Source organism: Salvelinus sp. IW2-2015, linkage group LG24 (genome assembly GCF_002910315.2).
Source record: "Salvelinus sp. IW2-2015 linkage group LG24, ASM291031v2, whole genome shotgun sequence".
Lineage (NCBI taxonomy): Eukaryota > Metazoa > Chordata > Actinopteri > Salmoniformes > Salmonidae > Salvelinus > Salvelinus sp. IW2-2015.
Window position 1 is genome coordinate 2,197,272 of NC_036864.1, and position 26,295 is coordinate 2,223,566.

The 26,295-nt window shown below is 41.7% G+C and overlaps 1 protein-coding gene across 1 annotated transcript in view; it reads right to left on the reverse strand.

The window, feature by feature from the left end:
- LOC111951538 (copine-8) overlaps positions 1 to 26,295 on the reverse strand; it is a 126,234-nt gene that overhangs the window by 99,109 nt on the left and 830 nt on the right. The window lies entirely within an intron of this gene.

Here is a 26,295-nt window from a genome sequence, read left to right on the forward strand (position 1 = left end):
TGAGCGTCCTTCTTATCGAAATCCGAGGCGCATAGTGAAGATGTTAGAAGAACTGTCCACATTTACTTTTTGTCAGCCAACAAGATGAGTAGGCCTAACATACAGCAAAAGCACTAGCCAATGTCAATCTACTATCCCCCATAGTATAAAAGTTGACCTATTCTATTGGCCTATTGACCTATTCTATCTTCTGTGCAGGAAAGAAATATTCCAAAACATGCTCAGGGACAAATTGTGGGATGCGATAGATTTCAAATGAATACAATATTTTAAAAAGCAATGAGGCGGATGCAACAGATCAGAACATTTAGCTTAAAATGTTGATAAACTATTAGGCAATTTCTTCACATTATAAGTGCAGAAATGCGCACACGGCAGTATGCTATAAGCGTGAATGTTCCAAAATGCAATGAATTAGCAGAAAAACACTGTTCTCAAAAGTGATCACAAATGTGATTATGCATGTAATGCTTTATTATAAAAAGGTGCATTTTTATGTTAAAATTACCTTACCCAAACGTGAAACTCATGCCAGTTAGGCTCTACACCGGTCGTAAAGCCGATTCACATGCTTATTTTAAGAAGTTAATTGGACACTTTAGTTGTGATACAAACATATAGGCCTATGACCTAGGCTACATGGAGGTGTGGGCAGTTTCTTGCCTTACTGCAGACGCTGGGCATCATTCACAAGTGATAATACATCATTCACAAGCGATAGGCTGATGTCAYCCATCAKACTGTTCTTGATTTAATATTGTCTTTAAATAYACKAAATAATGTGTGTGTGAAATTAGTTGATTTAGAACGGACCATTWTCATGCACCTGTCTCGGAACAGGGGCAGGGGAAAAAATACATGTCATCTATGYACTTAAACAGCGAATGGAGGACGCTTTTCCCGTGGTTCATTTTCATGCCAGCCAGGTTATACTCCTGTTGTAAAGAGAAGCAATGTGMTTAATATTAGGAAAGTTGAGAAATAAATATAGTAGGCCTAGTCTATAGAAAGCTGATGGGATCCTGCTCTTTTTAATAGAGGCCATCAAAACATTTTCACTCAATTGCATAGCCTATAGAAATGTTGCGCAACATGAGATCATGAAGTGTTTGATTTGACTTTTGATTACATTTGCGTCGMTGTCAGAGTGATTAGAGGGACAAAAGAGTGGTGCCTACCAGGCAGTTAGCATGTTTGTTAGGCTACTAATGACCATCAGCCGCATCAGAGCTTGGAAAAGCCTAGTTACCGTGACTAAACCGTCATGTGTTATTTGACTGAGGTCATGACTCGTGACTGCCGGTGTAGCGGTAATACGGCCACCGTAACAGCYCCATCTCAGCATGCCTCTGGGTGGGCCGCGTTTTAGGCTTTCAACCTGAGATGCTAATTTCAACAAGTCGTGCTCATCTCGCTTTCCATCTCTCTCTCAGTAGGAGGCTGAAAGCTGAAAGCCACAGAGATGGTAAATGCCCATTTAATATGCTCTGTTCCATTAAAAGCTGGCAGGGTTAGTTTCCTGGAATTAACCCTCCCACCACTTCTCCACAGTGGTTTATCATTGGACGGCTTAAAGTGGAACTGAGTGTTTAAACTACTTTGCAGATATGAAACAAACAATCATAATATCAGTTAAAAATATCAAATTTTCAGTTTATCCTACAATAACCAACTTTATAAGACAGTTTACAAAATTGTTTATTTTTTAGAAATACAGGTTAATTATATTAATCATGCATATGAATATGCATTCAGATCTAGATCTGCCGACAATGCCTTACTCTACGTTAGGGATTCCCAAACACCTGTCCTGGGGCCCCCCTGTTGCACGTTTTGGTCTTTTTGCCCTAGCACTACACAGCCGATTCAAATAATCAAAGCTTGATAATGAGTTGGTTATTTGAATCAGCTGTGTAGTGCAAAACGCAAAACCAAAAATTTTTGGATCTACATTTTAAAAAGACTTTGGTCCTCATATATAGTATTCACAAACCAGGGGACAGTGATCCACTTCAACAACCCACAAGTACAGGCCTACCTGGCAGCCAACACCTTCACCCATCACTGGCCACGCCAAGACCAAGCAGCTGACAGAGATGCTCCCCAGCATCATTGACCAGCTGGGAGCAGACAGTCTGACTAGCCTCCGGAGACTGGCTAAGGCTTTTCCCAAGAACTCCTGAGAACTGACTCCAGATCTGATCAAAGAAGTTCCTTTGCGTCTGTCACCTCATCTCCTCTCCCCAGGACAGTAAGGAGGACAGAAGGCTGATGCTCCTGAGATTCACCCAGTGTGAGGGCAGTCAATCACAGTCCATAACAGACCTGGCATCTGAGAACCCACGGCGTTGGAGAGAGATCTGATACCAGGCCAGACAAATCTCTTTAGAAAATATTTTTTCTAAACAGRACCATAAGAGCTGTCTGTCTGGCTGTCCCCAGTAGGTGAGTAAGAAAGAGAGAGAAAGACAGAGAGAGACAGACAGGGATAGATGGGTGTGAGAAGAGGTGCCTATCCTGTCAGAGAGGTTTAATTATTCTAAAAGCCTTTCAGAGCTCGTTTAAAACAGAGAGAGAGAGAAGTATGCTTTGGCAATATGTACATTGTTAGGTCATTCCAATAAAGCAAATTGAACTGAATTGAGAGAGAAAGAGAAAGACGGAGACAGAAAGGCGCTGCGTACTGTGTAAGTCACATCCCCCTCCCAGACACCAAGTCCCAGCGGGTCCCGACTGAAGGAATGTCTCAGCAACAACTGTAACCATAGCAACTGTCCAACTCAGCCAATTGGGGCAATCGCACACGGGAATGCCTGGCAGTTAGTAGTTTTTGGGGGGGTTGGAGTATTTATCCCACTCAGACAGCAGCTGCCAATGGGACAATATAAGTTTGACATCAACCCTCTGCTCATTAAAAACAGGAGAAGAGACGAGAGCTGTTTCACAGAATATTCTCTCTCCTCTCCCTCCTCTTCCCCTCTCTCTCTGAGGAGATGTGTTCGCACGGATATWTAATTTAATGAACATGTCAAGCATGTCTCTGATCGGCTAACGAATGACAGATCGCCACTGTTTGGTTATGACAGCATTGCCATGACAACCCGCTGAACATGTGCCAGACCACCAGGACCCTGACCTACGTTACCCATCATCCTCTACCGTGCTACTCCAGAAATAGATTTTACCTGATGGAATTGTGAAGTCATATACACAGTGCAGTTACAGTACAGTTACAGTCCCCGCCCCCCACGAATCAGAAATAAAGAACAGCCATTGGTCTGTGAAACTGTGACTTAACCAGGGATATTACTGTCCTGCTGGTCATGATCTGTGGCCATGGGTAACACTGTCACTGCACGGAGAGAAAACAGAGAGGACAAGAAAAGGAGAGGGGAGAGGAAATGAGGAAAGATGGAAAATGTGAGCAAACACTCCTTTCCTCTCACATTCTCTCCTCTCGTATCCTCGCCATCTCCTCCCTCTCCTGTCTTCTCTCCTTGGGGTGGTCCTCAGAACAAAGTGAGATCCCACAGTGGGCCCTTCCTCTCTTCTTACATTCTCTCCTCTCGTATCCTCTGCCCTCCTCCCTCTCCGGTCTTCTCTCCTTGGGGTGGTTCCCACAGAGGGCCTTTCCTCTCTTTCCCTTCCTTCACCCTTCCCAGTGTGGCCTGGATAATGGATCCACAGAGAATACACCATCACACTGAACTAGATCCAGCCACCACGGAAGGAAACAGGACTGACAAACACACACACCGTGTGCCGATTCTAATTCAAAGTGTGATGTAGAATATCACATCTGTGCTTCCATACAGCTGCAGTATCAAAGACCAAAACACTCTCAAGCTGTGTGATTCCTTCTCCCTGTTGTAGTAGTGAACATGGTGCTGGGATTCTAATCTTAGCAACATAACATTGCCTACCTACCTGCACATTCAAGAAGATCCTGATACAGAAAAAAATAGGTGAATATATGCAGTGTACCTTCTTCATTTAGAGATTCTGGGTTTCGTAGAGATTCTGGTTCGAGTCAGGCGCTGTCAACAGCCGGCTGCGACCGGAGACCATGGGGCGGTGCACAATTGGCCAGCGTCGTCCGGGTTAGGGGAGGTTTTGGCTGGGAGGGATGTCCTTGTCCCATCGCGCACTAGCGACTTCTGTGCGGGCCGGGTCGCAGTGCACACTGACACGGTTGCCAGGTGTACGGTGTTTCCTCCGACACATTGTGCGGCTGGATTCCGGGTTAAGTGGGCATTGTGTCAAGAAGCAGTGCGGCTTGGTTGAGTTGTGTTTCGGAGGACACACGGCTCTGGTGATTGAAGTGAATTCAGTGTAGGCTGACTAGGCACTTGGCGGGGTGACGAGAGGAGCTCTTTAGGACAAGTGCTGCTGGCTGCTCTTTCTAGCAGTAAATGTAATTATGGTTTTGATGTATTCAGGGATCTATTAATGAGCCGTGGTAAAAAAGTGCACTTTATCATGGAATAGGGTGACATCTGGGATCGTTCTGGTCATTGAAGAGATCATCCAGCAGTCGCCCCCACCATGCAGYGCTCCAAAGGTCACATGACCGTGGATGATTTTTTTGCCAAGATGTGAGGAGTATTTAAAATCAGTACTAGGAGAGAGGTACACGCATGCATGAGCACATATACTCACACACATGACTGTAGAACATTTATAAAATACAGATAGAAATGACCATAAAGATCAAAATAAACCACTTCTATACAGTGCATTCAAAAAGTATTCAGAGTAGTGATGCACCGATATTAMATTTTTGGCCGAWACCGATATTTTCCTTCTGTTGGCATTTACATATGTCCCCATTACCAGTAAAACATAATCAAAACCTATTTCTTTCACTTACTTGCTGTGCTGTTTCGTTGTTCATTTGTTCAGTCGTTTCATTCTCAACCAGGATTTCTATGGAACGCCATTTGGGTCTTTGCGTGTCAAAAAAGACATGTCAAATAAGCTTGTTGACCAATCAGGACCTGAATATGACTGCATGTCACATAATAATTTAACACGTTCATTCATTTTTTTAGGTAGTTATTACACAATCACTCATATGTCACAATGATTTATCGATACGTATTCTAGGATGCTGGTAAAGTTGTCTCGCTCACCTACAGTGCTGGTCATTAAAAAAAATCTAGCTAGCTTATGGATGCAAACAATGTTCTTCCCCAAAAACATAGCAAAACGACAATCTGTTTCAGTAGCTATATAGTTAGCTAGCCAACTATATAGCTAGGTGTCATCATCTAAAATAAGCCTAATTTATAAAACAGTTCTTATTTGATTAATGGTGGGCGGACCCATCTATGTGAAGCTGGCCACAATAAGGATTTGCGGTTAGCCTACAGAATAAAAGTGTGTCATTGACAGTGATACAAATAGTAGAATTATGCTATAATTGAATAGATCGTGCTAAACGAGGTTGGAATGTTGTTATATAAAATCAACAAAAGACTTTCTTAATTTGACAAAAATTTGTTGAAATCACACTGGATGTGTATATAAGTAGGCCACACTGGATGGCCTACTTATAGAGCTTTACAGCCTTACCCCATGTCATTGATCCACAATCCATAGGTATCAGTCGACTCAGTGACGCCCAGAGAACATTAGCTCTTATTGCGGGACTCTGAAACTGTGAATTGAGCCACATGTATTGTCAACCTCTGTGTATTGAACACTATTCCAGAAGAAAAACAACACTGCGTGGATGTTTTGGAGTCTGATACCTCTGAGGAGGACGTTGCGAGAATATATATAATGGATATTGAGTAGACTGATACCCCATTTCATTGATCCCCAATCCTTAGGTAAAGCTGTACAGTGCAATATGAATGTCAATACACACAATATGCTGACTGGGGAGGTGATTTCACACAGTCACAGTCCCGCGATAAGAGCTACAACGCTAATATTTGCGTAAACTCTTCAGTTGTGTTCTGTGGGTGTYACMGAGTAGACTGATACCCCATTTCATTGCTTCACATTCCAACCTTGTTTAACATTAYCTWGTCTAAATATGGCATGATTCCACCAATTGTAACCTTCTGTATCACTTTCAAATAGGTACTTATATTTTGAAGRAAAACCGCAAATTCCACTATTGTGTCTAATCCTTATTGTGGCTAGCTTCACAACASATATCCCGGTCCGGTCGAACATCACTAGCCAGATGATGCTAGCTGGCTGCTTATAACGTTAGCTTTGGGCAACAGGGTTAAGTAGCTGGCTAGCTATTTATTTTCATGAACTGAAGTTCAATTTCAATAGACAAACAATAAATGGCTACCTAGCTAATACTTACTCACAAGGATTCCTAAATCATTGCTAAGAATAATGAAAATGACTGCAGTTTTTACTGGGCATTGTTTTCAGGCTGGTTGTATTGGTGCTAGCTAGGTACCAAGCTAAAGCTAGCTACCCCAGAAGTTGCGGTCGAACTAATGATGCTTTATTACCAATGCGTATTGTAAACACGTAATTTGTGGCAGGTGTTTGTTTGTTTGCAGACTTTTTTGTAAAGCTTTGACAGTGCTACTGATAGTAGTGGTGGCGCTTGGCCTGCACGTGAAAATTCAGAACGCACAACATCCTATAAAAGAACTGTGTGTTATTTGACGTGTCAAATTTAAAGCTTTTTTAACACGTCAAATAGTGTTATTTGATGTGCATCTTTTTTTGACACGCAAAGACCCAAACGGTGTTCCATATGTCGAGAAAGCTAATAGAAGTGACGCTATCAACGTTACCGTGTAATTCCGAAAAAATAGTGCACTTGGTAGTGTGAAACGGTGCTCGACCAGTCGCGAAAGCCAACATCACCCACGACAGAGAATGGTTGATTGTCAAGGGCAATGAATGCTATTATCTTGGAATTAATGGATTTCGACTGAGTTCTCTTACCCTTTCTTTTAAATTTTATCACATCCCGAACACACACACACACACACACACCTTTAACCTTCAAGGGCATAGCAAGGATCATGGTAAAGGATAATTAGCGGCTACAGGCATTAATCCACCATGTCAATGCAACCTATAGAATACTTAATTGACTAATCACACACTGGTAGCCATGTAATGTTTGAGGCCTGAAGTACCCCCTGGAGAGAAGCAGGAAATCGATCTGAATGAGGTCCATGTCAAAATGGCTCCATGTTAAGTTGACTGCTACAATGAGCAGCACGGCTGTGTGTTTGTGTGTGTGCAGGTGTGAGTCTGTTTGAGTGCATGTGTGCGATGTGAGTGAAACACAGAGAAAGTCACAGTAGTATGTCCCCTACACTGGTAGTGAGCCTGTGACAGAGCTGCACTGCTATATCAACTCTACAGATTTTCATCTTGATAAATCAAATAAAAGTTTGTCATGTGCGCAGAATACAACAAGTGTAGACCTTACAGTAAAATGCTTACTTACAGGCTCTAACCAATAGTGCAAAAAAAGGTATTAGGTGAACAATAGGTAGNGATAATGTCTATTAGGGTGCCCATGTTTACGGATTTAGGGTTGTACCTGGTGGGTTCCTTGATGATTTGTGTGAGATTGAGGGCATCAAGCTTGGATTGTAGGACATTACCAGCCTTTCATGGCTACGGACGTGAGTGCCACGGGTCTGTAGTCATTTAGGCAGGTTGCCTTCGTGTTCTTGGGCACAGGGACTATAGTGGTCTGCTTGAAACATGTTGGTATTACATACTCAAAATCAGGGCCATGTTGAAAATGTCAGTGAAGACACCTGCCAGTTGGTCAGCACATGCCCGGGGCACACATCCTGGTAATCCGTCTGGCCCCGCAGACTTGTGAATGTTGGCCTGTTTAAAGGTCTTACTCACGGCGGCTACGGAGAGTGTGATCACACAGTCGTCCGGAACAGCTGATGCTCTCATGCAGGCCTCAGTGTTGCTTGCCTCGAAGCGAGCATAGAAGTGATTTAGCTCATCTGGTAGGCTCATGTCACTGGGCAGCTCACGGCTGTGCTTCCCTTTGTAGTCTGTAATAGTTTGCAAGCCCTGCCACATAGGACGAGCGTCGGAGCCGGTGTAGTACGATTCAATCTTAGCCCTGTATTGACGCTTTGCCTGTTTGATGGTTTGTCGGAGGGCATAGCAGGATTTCTTATAAGCTTCCGTGTTAGAGTCCCGCACCTTGAAGAGTCCCGCAGCTCTACCCTTTTGCTCAGTGCAAATGTTGCCTGTAATCCATGGCTTCTGTTTGGGGTATGTACGTACAGTCACTTCGGGGATGACGTCCGATGCACTTATTGATAAAGCCAGTGACTGATGTGGTGYACTCCTCAATTCCATCGGAAGAATCCCCGAACATGTTTCAGTCTATGATAGCAAAACAGCCACTTTTTTTATAGACAGAGTGCTTCCTGCTTTCATTTTTGCTTGTAAGCAGGAATCAGGAGGATAGAATTGTGGTTGGATTTACCAAAAATGGAGGGCGAGGGAGAGCTTTGTACGCGTCTCTGTGTGGAGTACAGGTGATCAAGAATTTTTTCCCCTCTGGTTGCACATTTAACATGTTGATTGAAATTAGGTAGAACTGCATTAAAGTCTCCGGCCACCAGGAGCACCGCCTCTGGGTGAGCAGTTTCCTGTTTGCTTATTTCCTTATTACAGCTGACTGAGTGCGGTCTTAGTGCCAGCATCCGTCTGTGGTGGTAAATCAACAGCCACGAAAAGTATAGCTGAAAATTCTAGGCAAATATTGTGGTCTGCATTTTATCACAAGATACTCTACTACAGGCGAGCAAAATCTAGAGACTTCCTTAGATTTCGTGCACCAGCTGTTGTTTACAAATATGCACAGACCACCCCTCTTCTTACCAGAGTGTGCTGTTCTATCTTGTCGGTGCAGCGTATATCCCGCTAGCTGAATATCCATGTCATCATTCAGCCACGATTCCGTGAAACATATTACAGTTTTTGATGTCCCGTTGGTAGAATATTCGTGATCGTACCTCGTCTAATTTATTGTCCAGTGATTGCACGTTGGCGAGTAATATTGACGGTAACGGTAGCTTTCCCACTCGCCTTATTGCAAACAGGATGCATGTTTTGGATTAATTGTATTATGTACAGGCTTCCTTCTTATGTACAGGCTTCCTTCTTCATTTAGGTTAGTATTGTAGAGGAACTACAATGTTGTTGATCCATCAGTTTTATATCACAGCCATTAAACTCGAACTGTTTTAATGTCCCCATAGGCCTCATGGTGAAATCCCAGAGTGGTTTCCTTCCTCTCCGGCAACTGAGTTAGAAAGGATGCCTGTATCATTGTAGTGACTGGGTCTATTGATACACCATCCAAAGCGTATTTAATAATTTCACCATGCTCAAAGGGATATTCAGTGTCTGCTTTTTCTATTTTTATCCATCTACCAATAGGTGCCCTTCTTTGCGAGGCATTGGAAAACCTCCCTGGTGTTTGTGGTCGAATCTGTGTAGGAAATTCACTGCTCAACTGAGGGACCTTACAGATATGTGTGGGTAGTTATGCAAAAATTGTTTTAAAACACTATTATTGTACACAGAGTGAGTCCGTGCAATTTATTATGTGGCTTGTTAAGCGATTTTATTCACTCCTGAAATTATTTAGGCTTGCCATAACAAATGGGGTTGAATACTTATTGACTCAAGACATTTCAGCTTTTGATTTTTAATGAATATGTAAAAACATAATTTCACTTTGACATTATGGGGTATGTGCAGGCCAGTGACACAATCTCAATTTWATCCATTTTAAATTCAGTCTGTAAAACAWCAAAATTGGGAAATTGTCAAAAGGGTGTAAATACTTTTTAAAAGGCACTTTATTTATTTATTGAGCATAGAGTAGCTTGGCCTGTGACTGTGTAGAAAAGGGAAGAATACAGAGCAAATGCCTATAACTATAACCAAGGCTGCTCTTGGAGGATGGTTCTAACCTTGACTCTCACAGATCCTTATCAGGACATTAATTCCACCTGTATACTGACAGAGGCAGTGCTAGAAAGAAAGGGAGAGACAGAGAATGCATTTATATTTTTGAAACCTATGCGAGTACAATGTTTACTGAACAAAAAATATAAAAACACAACATGAAATAATGTAAAAGATTTCACTGAGTTACAGTACATTTCAACAGACTTTTAGCCATCCATAACTGGCTACGAGGCTATTGCAGCTCTGTGGGTGTAACATTTATTGACAATTTTGATACCTTCTGGAAACAAAGCTTGTTTTATAAGGAGGATGGAATCCAGCCAAATAATTTGGGTTCCTGRATCCTTTCACAGCATTATAAGGCTGAGTTGAGTCAATGACTGAAGCCCAGCTCAGTTAATCCCTACCATTGTGTCACTGAGTTGTCATAATGCTTCAGCAAATGTACACTACACCACACCACAATGTAAGTAACCTAATGTATGTCCCTGAATGCCTATGTTGATCCTACAGCTATTGAATGCAGCAATCATGTGCMAATGAACCAGAGTTATACTGTTAGCACTGAGGCGGTGTGCCCTACTAGGAAGTCCACTGTGTGCAGCTCAMCCTGCACTAAMAKAAATAACATGAGCATGTCTATGTCTGCTAAGCTTCCCAGWWAAGCAAAGAAAACAATCAAGTTCTAAAAAGAGCCCATGTTCACATATTTAGCTTAAGAAACAAGGTTCATGAAATCAAAAATGTGTTAGTAACAGATGACATTCATATTCTGACCATCTCTGAAACTCACTTCGATAATACCTTTGATGATACAGTGGTAGCAATACATTGTTATAACATCTACAGAAAAGACAGAAATGCCAAAGGTGGAGGTGTTGCCGTTTATATTCAGAACCACATTCCTGTAAAGCTTAGAGAGAGGATCTCAGGTTAAATACTGTTGAAGTAATATGGCTACAGCTTCATCTGCCTCACCTAAAGCCCATTCTGATGGGAAGMTGCTATAGACCACCAAGTGCTAACAGTCAGTATCTGGATAACATGTGAAATGCTTGATAATATGTGATATCAACAGAGGTATATTTTTTGGGGTGATTTAAATATTGACTGGATTTCATCAAGCTTCCCACTCAAGAAAACGCTTAAAACTAGGGATGCACGATATATCGGAATCGGCCGATAATAGCTAAAAATGGCAACATCGGTATCGGCCCGTAGTCTAGTTTAACACCGATGTCAAAGCTACCGTGCATACCTATATAAACGTAGGATCATGACGTAATGACGCCACGTAAAATTTGGCACTACGCGCGCAACACAGCATTCCTAACCTTAGCCCACAATGGCTGCTGTGTGGATCGAGCAAGTCAAGCAGTCATTTGAAAGAGTAACAACATTTCATCAAGACAACTCAAAGGCGAAATCCATTACAGCCAAGATAATGGAATTCATTGCCCTTGACAATCAACCATTCTTCTGTTGTGGGTGATGAATAGCATCACTGCTTATTAGCTTCACGACACACATACTATGGAAAGTCTGCAAACAACAAACACGGCAACGAACGACGTGTTTACAATACGCGCGTTGGTAATAAAGCATAATTTGTTCGACTGCAACTTCTGGGTAGCTAGCTTTCGCTTGTACTAGCTAGCAACCAATACAACCATCCTGAAAAACAATGAACAGTAGAAACTGCAGTCATTTTCATTTATTCTTAGTAATGCTTTAGGAATCCTTGTGAGTAAGTTTAGCTAGTGTCATGAAAATTAAATACTCGTAACTCTGTTGCCTAAAGCTAAAATTATAAGGCCACTAGCATCATCTGGCTAGTGAGCTCGAGCGGACCGGGTTTGTGTAGTGAAGCTAGCCACAATAAGGATTAGGCACAAGTGTTTGCTGTTTGCCTGTAAATGAAAGAATAGGTTTTGATTATGTTTTACTGGTAATGGGGACATACGTAAATGCCAACAAAAATTTTTTTGGTTTGTGTGGTGTGTGTGTGTGTTAACCTTTATTTAACTAGGCAAGTCAGTTAAGAACAAATTCTTATTTACAATGACGGCCGGAACGACGCTGGGCCAATTGTGTGCCCCCTATGGGGCTCCCAATCACGGCTGGATGTGATACAGCCTGGATTTGAACCAGGGACTGTGAGTGACGCCTCTTGCACTGAGATGCAGTGCCTTAGACTGCTGCGTCCATGTGTGTGTGTGTGTTAACTATTTAACTGTACTAGAATGCTTAAAAGGCCCTAAAATTTTAAATATCAGTTTCGGGCATCGTTTTTTGGCAAGGAAATATTGGATATCGGCCAGAATGTCATATTGGGCATACTACTTATTAAAACTGTAACTAGTGCCTGCAACCTGGTTCAGGTCATCAGTCAATCTACCAGGGTTGTTACAAACAGCACAGGAATTAAAATCATCAACATGTATTGATCACATCTTTACTAATGCTGCAGATTTTTACATGAATGCAGTATCCAAATTCATCGGATGTAGTGATCACAATTTAATAGCCACATCTAGAAAAATCAAAGTTCCAAAGGCTGGGCATAATACAGTGTATAAGAGGTCATACAAGTAGTTCTGTAGTGATTCCTATGTTGTTGATTTAAATACTATTTGTTGGTCTGTGGTGTGTAATGAGGAGCAACCAGATGCTGCACTTGACACATTTATGAGCTACAAGGTACTAATAAGCATGCACACATTAAGAAAATGAAAAATGTAGTTAAATCCCCGTGGATTGATGAGGAATTAAAATAATTGCATGGTTGCGAGGGATGAGGCAAAAGAAATGGCAAATAAGTCTGGCTGCACAACTGATTGGCAAAATCATGTGACTAAACTGAATAAAAATAAGAAGAATCTTCACTATGAAACGAAGATAAATTACAAATAATTTAAGTAAAAAGCTTTGGAGCACCAGAAATAAAATTTCGGGCAAAAACGCAAACTCAGCTCCATCATTCATTGAATCAAGATGGCTCATTCATCACAAAACCCACTGATATTGCCAATTACTTTTTTATTGGCAAGATTAGCAAACTTAGGCATGACATGCCAGAAACAAATACTGACACTACAAATCCAAGTATAACTGATCAAATTATGAAAGACAAGCGTAATTTTGAATTCCGTAAAGTGAGTGTGGAAGAAGTGAAACAATTATTGTCTATCAACAAAGACAAGCCACCGGGGTCTAACAACATGGATGGAAAATTACGGAGGATGATAGCGGACGATATTGGCACTCATATTTGCCATATGTGACTCGTTTTAGGAAACCAGGAGTATGTCGTTCGTCACTACTTCACAGTGGTGTTGGAGGGCCAAAAATATCAGAATATCAGGTTATTATCGTTCATTGTTTAGCTAGCTAGCTACATGTCTAAACAAAAGACTCGACTATGCAGGTAACCATTTCACTGTACCGTTTACACCTTCTGTATCCTGTGCATGTGACAAACTTAGATTTTATTTGATAGTGTGTGTTTACCAGAGACGGTAATGTGAAGAACAACATGACCTGCACAAAAGTCAGATTGGGTTATAGGCCAAAGACTAGATATAGTTTATTTTTACTACTACTTTTTGCTACTACTTTCACCACTTTTTGTCTTAATCTTTGGTTGAGTACTATGTACTAAACAACCAAAGATATCAAGACTAAAGGCTGGCTTATACTACGGGTGTGTTCGTAATTTAATCTGGAGTGCCAGAGTGTTCTCTGGGCGTTCGTAAATTCAAAGTGTTTCACTCTTGGTGCATTCAGAGCGCACACTGGACACTCTGGCCGAAAAGTAGGATTGACTCGAGCGTTCTGACCCAACAACAGCAGTCAAACACCCAAGCTAACTGGCTAACATTGTTTAGCTTGCTAGCTACTTTCAGACAAATGAGAGAACAGCTCACTCTGACCATTTTACTGACACCGGCCATATTCAACAGGGGTGTTGAGCGTTTGTAAATTCGTCAGTTATTCTGCGCTCTGGCACACTCAGACCACTCAGTGCTCTGAAAACGGAGTAGATAGCCAGAGCAAATTTACCAGCGACGTCTATCGATAGTTGTCGCAGTGACATCATGAACATTTTATTGAAATAGTTACTTGCATAGTAGTCTTTTGTTTAGACATGTAGCTAAACAATGAATCATGATCCCAACTCATAACGTTACTACACTGCATGAATCTGCAGGTAGCTAACCAACCAGGTTCTATGTTAATTTGCTAAAATTAGGCTATAACTAGCAATGCAAATAGCTTTGAGATACGAATAATATTACAGATCATTCTACATGCTAGCTAACAGTACACTTTAACTTGAAATGAAAACGAGTGACAAAATTAGAAACGTGTAATATCTGAAAATGTAGCTAGCTACTAGACCCTCTTAACTGTATACATGGATGGATGCTTCTCCCTCTCGGTCACGGATGCCATGGTTGCCCTTAGTTTGAAGATGTATTATACAACAGCCTTCTGTGTGTTCTCTTTTCGACTCCGTCTGCATATTTGCTATCAAATGCCAGCATTTTCTCCATCTCCTTAGCCATCATACTCTAATTCCACTGATTACAAAACTCGGTCCTCCAGAAAGTGGAGAGCAAGTTCTACTGTGTGATATCTTTCAAAAAAGCCACATTAGAAAGGATACAGTACCTACACATACTGACCAGCTCATATTATAGACAGAAGCGCGCTACATGGAAGACCAATCCAGTGTCCAGGCCACTCATTATCTCAGCCAGTCATGGCTAGTGGGGCGGTTACTGTCTTTTTCCGTGGCTAAACCAACTAGGCTCGTAATTTTAACAATTTAATTTGTATTTACAGATGGCGTACAATTTTGTTATTAAGGCACATGAAAGTTCACCTGTTCCAGAAGGCATTTCTGCCAAAAAACACATTTTGATGAACCAAAAAAAGTTGCAGAGTATAAGTTCATTAGAAATTGCAGCCCAAATAAATGCGTCACAGAGTTCAAGTAACAGACACATCTCAACATCAACTGTTCAGAGGAGACTGCGTGAGTCAGGCCTTCATAATCAAATTGCTGCAAAGAAACCACTACTAAAGGACACCAAGAAGAAGAAGAGACTTGCTTGGGCCAAGAAACACGAGCAATGGACATTAGACCGGTGGAAATCTGTCCTTTGGTCTGATGAGTCCAAATTTGATATTTAATTTTTTTTCCCTCTTTGTGAGACGCAGAGTAGGTGAACGGATGATCTCTGCATGTCTGGTTCCCACCGTGAAGCATGGAGGAGGTGGTGTGATGGTGCTTTGCTGTTGTCACTGATTTATTTAGAATTCAAGGCACACGTAACCAGCATTCTGTAGCGATACGCCAACCCATCTGGTTTGCGCTTAGTGGGACTATCATATGTTTTTCAACAGGACAATGAGCCAACATACATCCAGGCTGTGTAAAGGCTATTTGACCAAGAAGGAGTGCTGCAGATGACCTGGCCTCCACAATCACCTGACCTCAATCCAATTGAGATGGTCTGGGATGAGTTGGACTGCAGAATGAAGGAAAAGCAGCCAACAAGTGCACAGCATATGTGGGAACTCCTTCAAGACTGTTGGAAAAGCATTCCAGGTGAAGCTGGTTGAGAGAATGCCAAGCGTGCAAAGCTGTCATCAAGGAAAAGGGTGGCTACTTTGAAGAATCTCAAATATATTTTGATTTATTTAACACTTTTGGTTACTACATGATTAGGTGTGTCCAAAATTTAACGGGTAACGTACGTCTAGTTTCTTGAAACGTGTCACATAAGGAAATCAGTCAATTTAAATAAATACATTAGGCCCTAATCTATGGATTTCACATGAATGGGAATACAGATATGCATCTGTTGGTCATAGATCCTTCAGACATGGGGGCCGTGCATCATCATGCTGAAACATGAGTTGATGGCAACGGATGCACCTGTGTAATGATCATGCTGTTTAATCAGCTTCTTGTTATGCCACATTTGTCAGGTGGATGGATTATTTCGGCAAAGGAGAAATGCTCACTAACAGGGATGTAAACACATTTGTGCACAACATTTGAGAGAAATAAGCTTTTTGTTCTTATGAAAAACTTCTGGGATCTTTTATTTCAACTCATGAAATACAGAACCAACACTTTACCTKYTGCGTTTACATTTTTGTTCAGTGTAAATTCTAATCATTTTTTGTTTTGTTGTTTGTTTCTTCTCATTTTGGTTTATTGTTTATTTCACTTGTTTTGGCAAAGTAAACAATATTGCCCCTTTSAATTGAAATGAGAGGGAAAAACAAATCCAAATGAGTCACAGCATTACTTTCTGTGGTTCAACAATGAACATGGAAGCAAAGAAACACAGATTACTAGTGATGGGTGAAAAATAAAAATCAACAGTTACATATCACCATTTTTTATATTGTTACTGTAGGTAATGTTAGCTAGCGTTGGCTGTACCTGTACCAAAACTCCTCTTTGTTCTCTATCTTATTTTTTTAAATAGTGAGCCAAGCTAACATGTTTTCACCACTTTTATTTCCCTGACCGATCAAAACTTGTTTTCTCAAACAGTTACTTGTCTCTCTGCAGCAGACACAGTGAGCAATACGTTTAAAACATAAAAAATTAAAAAACGCAATAAAATCCCAGTATGGAATCGCAATACATACAGAATCGCAATACATGTTCTATCGGCACCTAAGTATTGTGATCATATTGTATCGTGAGGTCCCTGGAAATTCCCTGCTCTACTGATTACACACACACACACACACACACACACACACACGCAAATTACACACAATTCTGTGGACGTTTTTTCCAGCCATGTAGAAAATCACCTCAGAGCTCAGGGTATTGGGAGCAGTCAAGTCATTTCCTCAGTGTGTGGATCTTTACGAGGTGCGCGAGACTCCCCAAGCAGACCCAAACCAGATTACATGGCGGAACCTTGCCATACACACACACACACAGCCCCCTCCCCCTCACTGGCCATTACCCACGCTCAGAGACCATGTCTTCCAATTTCATTTCAGCTCCACACATTTTCAGCCGAATTGCAAATCCCACTGGTTACTTTGCTCCTGTAAGGTCTTCCAAAGTGCATTCAGCGCCCAAAGATCCAGCCAAATGTCCATTGGTCTTTCGCTCTCTTTTCATTCTCCTCTCCTATGTGCGATACAATGGAGGCATCTTCCTGTCTGTCTCTGAGTTGTATTGAACCAGGTCACAGCATGGCCCACGTCTCAGCTCAATCCAGCCAGACACTTTTGTCACTTCTCCAATACAAGCCATTAGCTGATCTTTATKGGTCCAAAAGGGCAATACAATCCCTTCCTAGAGTCAAAGAGGGAACCAAAGCACCAAAAAGAACCTTCAAGACAAGAGGAACTAGTTGAATGTTGTTGGGTTTCTGTCATAAAAACAGACATATCTGGATCTATAATGTCTAGGCTAATAGCCTATCTCCAGCTCGGGAGTAAGATAGAACTAGTTCATTTTCTGAAAGTTTGTTGGAGATAATAAAGACGGTTCACTCTTATCAGTTGTGACTGTGGGGTTGGAGCCAATAAGATGTGTGTGTGTGCTTGTGCGTGCATGTGGGTCTGTGTGTGTGTGTGTTTTGCACACGTTTTATGCCTGCAAGCCTGCATGGCTATTGGATATTGGAATGCTCCGCCTGCCTTCACCTGGTATGGTCAAATCATCCAATACCATGTGATCCAGGTTCCTCGTTGCCTCCCATTCCTTTGTCCATGGTGATCTGTGGATGTCAAAAGTGAGTAACTTTGCTCACACACATTGCTTCCTCCATTCTGGTCTCCCCAATCCTGTCTTCTCAATTTAGTGCAAACAAATAAAAAGAGTCAAGGACAGGCTGACACTTTAGAGTATTAAGATGCACCCTGAGCATTCAACCAATGGCATTGCCCGAGACAGAATTTAAGTGAATTAAGGACCGTTCAAAAACACATTTTTCATATTACCCTCCCCTTGTACTTGTAATGTTTACGACCACAAATAACAATAGCTGTAGCGACCCCGTGTATATAAAATGTGGATATCAACTTTGCCACTCCAGCATGCTTTTGTGGCACAGGCGATGCCTAGCAGGGCCAAGGGCTAGAAGGTTGAGGGTTTGCTGACCACCATGGACAAGCTCACTCTCCCTGCCTGTTTCATTAGGCTTACACTACGATCAGAGCAGGCTGCAGACAATGATCAGCTATGGGGAAATCAGGTGTTCAACATGGATGCCATATGTATAATTACATCAAATACTGTATATGCAACACATTTTCCACCAACAGGTTTCTGTGCCAAAGTACCACACAACCAATAAACAAAACATACCGACTTCGTGCGCTTCAATATCATGGTTTGCATTTTCAACACCACAATAAATAGACTATGTCAATCTCGACCAACAGAAAATACATCCCTCTCTATCTTGTAGCCCTACCCAGTCTCGAAGGCTTGGCTTGACAATCTCCGAATGCCATTAAAATTGTTGGTGTTTTCTAACAAATGTCTCTTTCCATCAAATGGCCCCTGCACAAGTTGGATTGATTTTATTTGTCAGTAGAAAGAAAATTACATACACATACATACAGTTGAAGTCGGAAGTTTGTAAACTCGTTTTTCGACCCACTACCACAAATGTTTTGGTTAAACTATAGTTTTGCAAGTCGGTTAGGACATCTACTTTGTGCATGACACAAATAATTTTTCCAACAATTGTTTACAGAGATTATTTCACTGTATCCACATTCCAGTGGGTCAGAAGTTTACATACACTAAGTTGACTGTGCCTTAAACAGCTTGGAAATTCCAGAAAAGTATGCAATGGCTTTAGAAAGCTTCTGATAGGCTAATGACATCATTTTGAGTCAATTGGAGGTGTACCTGTGGATGTATTTCAAGGCCTACCGTCAAAGTCAGTGCTTCTTTGTTTGACATCATGGGAAAATCAAAAGAAACTCAGCCAAGACCTCAGGAAAAAAAAATTGTAGACTCCACAAGTCGTGTTCATCCTTGGGAGCAATTTCCAAACGCCTGAAGGTACCACGTTCATCTGTACAAACAATAGTACGCGAGTATAAACACCATGGGACCACGCAGCCGTCATACCGCTCAGGAAGGAGACGCATTCTGTCTCCTAAGATGAACATACTTTGCTGCGGAAAGTGCAAATCAATCCCAGAACAACAGCAAAGGACCTTGTGAAGATGCTGGAGGAAACAGGTACAAGTATCTACATCCACATTAAAATGAGTCTTTGTTGACATAACCTGAAAGGCCGCTCAGCAAGGAAGAAGCCACTGCTCCAAAACCGCCATAAAAAAGCCAGACTACGGTTTGCAACTGACATGTGGACAAAGATCATACTTTTTGGAGAAATGTCCTCTGGTCTGATGAAACCAAATAGAAGTGTTTGCCATAATGACCACCGTTATGTTTGGAGGAAAGAAGGGGAGGCTTGCGCCGAAGAACACCATCCCAACCGTGAAGAGAGGTAGCAGCAGGAGTCAGCATCATGTTGTGGCTGTGCTTTGCTGCAGGAGGGACTGGTGCACTTCACAAAATAGATGGCCTCATGAGGCAGGAAAATTTATGTGGATATATTGAAGCAACATCGAGACATCAGTCAGGAAGTTAAAGCTGTGTCGCAAATGGGTCTTCCAAATGGACAATGACCCTAAGCTACATACTCTAAAGTTGTGCAAAATGGCATAAGGACACACAAGTTAAGGTATTGGAGTGGCCATCCCAAAGCCCTAACCTCATCCTATAGAAAATGTATGCACAGAACTGAAAAGCGTTTGCGAGGAAGGAGGCCTAGAAACCTGACTCAGTTACACCAGCTCTGTCAGAGGAATGGGCCAAAATTCACCCAACTTATTGTGGAAGCTTGTGGAAGGCTACCCGAAATGTTTGACCCAAGTTAAACAATTTAAAGGCAATGCTACCAAATACTAATTGAGTGTATGTAAACTTCTGACCCACTAGGAATGTGATGAAAAAATAAAATAAATCACTCTACACTATTATTCTGACATTTCACATTCTTAAAATAAAGTGGTGATCCAAACTGACCTAAGACAGGACATTTTTACTAGGATTAAATGTCAGGAATTGTGAAAAACTGAGTTTAAATGTATTTGGCTAAGGTGTATGTAAACTTCAACTGTGTATATATACACACATACACACAGTACAAAGATCTTAAAAAGTGACCGTGATGCAAATAAACTCAGGGACTTATTTCAACTGTGGTCCCTATTTTCACATAAGTACATTACAATTACATACAATGCATTCGGGTAAGTATTCAGACCCCTTCCCTTTTTCCACATTTTGTTATGTTAGTCTTATCTTGAAATGGATTTAATAAAGCGTTCCTCAATCTACACACAATACCCCATAATGACAAATAAAAAAAACAGGTTTAGACATTTTGTAAATGTATTAAAAATAAAAAGCAGAAATACCTTATTTACATAAGTATTCAGACCCTTTGCTATGAGAATCGAATTTGAGCTCAGGTGCATCCTGTTTCCATTTATCATCATTGAGATGTTTCTACAACTTGATTGGAGTCCACCTGAGGTAAATTCAATTGACCGGACACATGATTGGAAAGGCACACCTCTCTATATAAGGTCCCACTGTTGACATTGGATGTCAGAGCAAAAACAAAGTCATGAGTCGAAGGAATTGTCCGTAGGCTCCGACACAGGATTGTGTCAAGTCACAGATCTGGGGAAGGGTACCAAAAAATCTCTGGCGGAATTGAAGGTCCCCAATAAACACTTCAGCCTTCATTCATCTCTAAATGGAATTAGTTTGAACATCACCAAAACCTCTTCCTAGAGCTGGTCGCCCGGCCAAACTGAGCACACGGGGGAGAAGGCCTTGGTCAGATGAGGTGACTAAGAACCCGATGGTCACCTGACAGAGCTCCTCTGTGGGATGGGAAAACCTTCCAGAAGGAACAACCACTCTCATGCAGCAATCACCAAAATCAGGCCTTTATTGGTAGAAGTGGGCCAAAAGGAAGCCACTCTCAGTAAAAGGACACCATGCATGCCCCGTATACCCCCCCCTTCTTGCACCCCACTTCCCCAGGTTCGCGAGTTTACCAAAAGGCACCCAAAGGACTCTCAGACCACGAAAAAGAAGATTCTCTGGTCTGATGAAACCAAGATTGAACTCTTTGACCTGAATGCCAAGTGTAACGTCTGGAGGAAACCTGGCACCATCCCTACAGTGAAGCATGGTGTTGGCAGCATCATGCTGTGGGGATATTTTTCAGCGGCTGGGACTGGGAGATCTTCAAGAAGACTCGAGGCTGTAATCGCTGCCAAGAGATGCATCAACAAAGTACTGAGTAAAGGGTCTGAATACTTATTTCAAAAATTTATACAAACCTGTTTTTGCTTTGTCATTACGGGTTATTATGTCTAGATTTGAGGGGGGGGGGGGACAATTGAAGCAATTTTAGAATAAGGCTGTAACGTAAAACATTTTTGGAAAAAGGGCTCTGAATAGTTTCCCAATGCACTGTAGATAAAGACACATTATAGAGATAGACAAAAAAAGGTTCTACTGTTCACACATTAGCCAGCTTTTGACATGCTTTTTAAAAGTGGACATGGTATTGAGTTGCTGTGGTAGTTTGTTCCACTCAACAGGGCCCGGTATATAAAAATGTGTTCTCACCAGATAGACTATTATAGTTCAAACAGTGAATATTAGAGTCTCTGACTCTGGTATTATGCTGGTGGACATCTCTAACAAATAGAAAAAGAGTTGGATAGGTTCCAGGGGGTGGAGTCGGTGATAATTCTGTGGACCAGACCGAGTTGAAATAACAACACTATTTTTTCTACAGATAGCCATCTTAGCTGCTTAAAATGAGTATGAGGGGGGGGAGTTTAAGTACAATTCTTACAAGCTTGTTTTGGCTGGTCTGTAGCGTATTCTTTAGATGTTTGGGTTTGCTGATGAACTGTGATGTGCAGGCATAAGCAAAGTGACACTGGACTATAGCAAGGTTTCCATCCAATTGGTGACAGATTTCCATGCAAAAAAATGCACATTTTCCCATCTGAGTTGTGTTTCCATCAAATTGACTAAATATGTAGTGCAGATAAAAATTACTTTAGAAGTTAAATTCCCATGGACTGAATAAAAAATAAATGGGTTTCCCTACTGACCCCCTCCATGCCCAGCAGGCACCAGAGCGTGACTCAGAACCGGAATTTWYCTAACATCCCTTATGTATATAGTGCCACAACCGTCCATCTCTTCTGCAGAGGCAGACACATAAGGGGTAATATGTGACTTATTCCCTGGAGGTGATAGAAATCACACATTTGAATGGACTGATTCCTCTAGAGAACTAAGCTACTGTTTCAGTATGGTATGGTTAGATAGAGTAACTAGTTATTGTGTGTGGTTGTTATGAAAATAATTTCCCTTTTATTCAACTGAGTCCATTGTGAGAGATCTAACGGGAATTTCCTYGTGAAGTAGGTACACTTTGTTTTATTAAAACAACTGGGTTTCCATCACATTTTCAACTCTAGGTCTACTGATGGTTTTGTCACAAAGAAATGTGTTTAGGTGTAGTGCATGTGCCCACTCTGGTCTTGGCACGTGCGCTCTAGCCAACACCTCGCAGATACAGTGCGGGTATAGCCTACACGATGAGATTATTATGGACAAAAGCGCAAAATCATTTATTTGTCAAACTGCAGCCAAGCATCGATCATCATGTCGTCAGAATAAGACCGCCCTGTGAAGTTCATCAGGATTTCATCTGTAGCCTAATAAAATGGCATGCTTTCCCCTGATATCGGGATAGTTGTTATCCGACATGTACCTTACTCACATAAAAAGGTTGGATGGAAACCTGGGTAAAGTCAAGCCGTTTTGAGGACGCTGGAATTATATTTGGGATGAAGGTGCGCATGCTTACAGGAGACATATGAAGTAGCCTAATCAGACTAAAACATTGTGACTGGTTGYGTCTATGCCCCCCCACCCCCYCCAAACTGTCCCTTAGCTAATGAATATCTGACATCATCCAAACTGGCCATCATCAATAACCCTGTGACTGTCACCTGAAAGATGTCCAAGGCGACCCAAAGCTAGAGCCATGGTCCCACTCTCAATCGTACTTTCCATTTAAAATTAAAGGCCATCATTCAGTTCCATAAACAAAGCAGACAGACAGGGTACAGGAGGGCTGCCAAGCCTTTAGAGGAGAGAGAGAAATCATTTTGTTCCAACAGCCAGAGGARAAATATTTTAACCCAACTGACATCCAGACATTGGTTAAAATATGAATTTGAGAGGAAAGTGGGGTGAGGGAAGTTTTTCTTAGTTTCTGTCCAAAGTCTAGCAATGAGGCCCTTTATCTACTTCCYCAGAGTCAGATGAACTTGTGGATACCATTTTATGAGTTCATTTTAGGTTGACCATGCCYKACTATTTCTCAATGCWTACCCTCCCCTACTCCCTAAYAGACTGTTGTTTGAGGGAGTTTGTTTGTTTTGGGCTGAAACAGAGCACAACCTCAGGGATAGGAAACCCACGTTGTGTTCTCCAAATACCAAAATGTCAATAAACATGTTTAATTATAAATCTGCAAATCTAATCCAGAGTCAAGGAAAGCTTGCTGGACCAGTGCTCCCTTAAGAGATAAATAACGGATACTTAAATATATATTTTGTATGTCKCTGCGTCCAGTATGAAGGAAGTTACAGGTAGTTTTGCAAGCCAGTCATTATGCTAACGCTACTTAGCAATTCCGCTAACTCTAGTTGTCAACTTCCTTCGAACTGCACACAGAGACATAAGAAAAAAAACGTCCACAAAACTTTTGGATTGATAATAGTGGCTGTCATTAAGTCAGCCAATTGGTGACAGTTRTGTTGATAAGAGGAGTGGCAGTCGCACAGAGACGAGATGGAGAGGAAGATCTGACACCCAAGGACRCTGTCAGAGTCAGTTACACACCGACAGGGAGAGAAAACACCAGGAGAGAGGGGGAAAGGGGAGAGAGGAAAGAGACAGGGAGAGGGGACAGACACCTTGACAGGTATCCAGGAAAAAAAGGGAAAGAAAGGAACAAGCAAGAGAGAGGTGTGAGAAAAGGGGAGATTGGGCCCCGCTATGCACCCTAACATGTCATGGTACCACTGGTCCCTGTGGTGCCCCCCTGCCCTCCTCTTCAAATCAGAGAGGTAATGAGGCCTTAAGCTCTGACACCTGTGCTCCTATCACTGATTAGACACTGAACAAGCACTGAGAAAACCAGACACCACAGATTACCATAAGCACAGCCAGACACCATACGAGTGATGTTCCCCTGTACAACAGGGAACCACACAATAACTACAGTATCACAGAGACAACCAGCCAAACACAACAAATCAGATGTACAGTTGAAGTCGGAAGTTTACATACATCTGAGACAAATACATTTAAACTCAGTTTTTCACAATAACTGACATTTAATCCCAGTGAAAATTCCCTGTTTTAGGTCAGTTAGGATCACCACTTTATTTTTAGAATGGAAAATGTCAGAATAATAGTAGAGAGTGATCTGTAATCTGTATGTAAACAATTGTTGAAAAAATGACTTGTGTCATGCAAAGTATATGTCCTAACCGACTTGCCAAAACTATAGTTTGTTAACAAGAAATTTGTGGAGTGGTTGAAAAACGAGTTTTAATGAGTGTATGCAAACTTCCGACTTCAACTGTATGTACCATGTACGGAAATAGCAAGATAATGYAATATCTGAACAATTCATACATTCTAACTCATACAGAGGTAGAACCAATCACTGAATTGGGAATACAGTGCTAGTACAATGAAATACTTTACGGAACGGTTAGGTTTCGTACATTTTTATTTACTGTTATTTACTGCTGCTCTTTAATTATTTGTTATTCTTATCTCTTACTTTTTTTTTGGGGGGTGGGGGGGGTATTATTTTCTTAAAACTGCATTGTTGGTTAAGGGCTTGTAAGTAAGCATTTCACGGTAAGGTCTACACCTGTTGTATTCAGCGTACCCGACAAATAACATTTGATGTGATTTTAGGTGCGCTTTATTACACCAAGCCAAGAATCAATTTCCCCGGGACAATCCGACGGGTACTGAGAAAACCAGCCCTTTATTCATATTGACTGGACTCTGGTCCACACAGAAATGTACTGTGTCATGACGACAGTAAATAGGCATAGCCCAACCTAACCAGAGCAGAGCCATCCACCTACAGTAGCCTACAGTACCCACATGTAAACATGATATCAGATGACTGCGGGCAGGGAGGGAAGAGAGAGAGTTATCTGTACTAACAGTCTGGGCCTCCATTGGAGCTCTGGGCAGAGAGAGAAAAAATTAAGTTAGAATGAGAGAGAGAGACTCTTCTCCCGTGTGTGTGCCTGCCTGCCTGCTTGGGTGTACTTGTGTTTGAGAGCAGATACCAGAGAGCAGGTACCTCACCTCCTCTCTGGGGTGTGATGAGTGTGAAGGCATTCCCTACTGACCCCCTCCATGCCCAGCAGGCACCAGAGCGTGACTCAGAACCGGAATTTACCTAACATCCCTTATGTATATAGTGCCACAACCCTCCATCTCTTCTGCAGAGGCAGACACATAAGGGGTAATATGTGACTTATTCCCTGGAGGTGATAGAAATCACACATTTGAATGGACTGATTCCTCTAGAGAATTAAGCTACTGGTTCAGAATGGTATGGTCCGATAGAGTAACTAGTTATTGTGTGTGGTTGTTATAAMATTAATTTCCCTTTTATTCAATTGAGTCCATTGTGAGAGATCTAACGGGAATTTCCTTGTGAAGTAGGTACACTTTGTTTCAATATGACATGTGTTATCTAGGCTGTATCACATCCTGCCGTGATTGTGAGTCCCATAGGGCAGTGCACAACTGGCCCAGGGTCTTCCGGGTTTGGCCGGGGTAGGCAGTCATTGTAAATAAKAWTTTTTTCTTAACTGACTTGCCTAGTTAAATAAAAGGTCAAATAAAAATTWATTGAGTGGTTAGAAAGTCTCACTTTGTGTATCGTCTTTCCTTTAATACCAGTTCATTAAATAACGAGTGACAGTCCAGTGACAACACTATGATTCCCATCCCAGTGAGGCCAGCATTCCCCCAGTTGAACAATTCTAAAAGGACCCATTAAATATATAAGGTTGGGCGAGGACGGGGGAGCCGTTACGCAACAGGAAGGCACGTCTCCAGAGAAAGAGGGTGGTTTGAAACGGGCTAGTGATACACCCTCAACCCGCGAT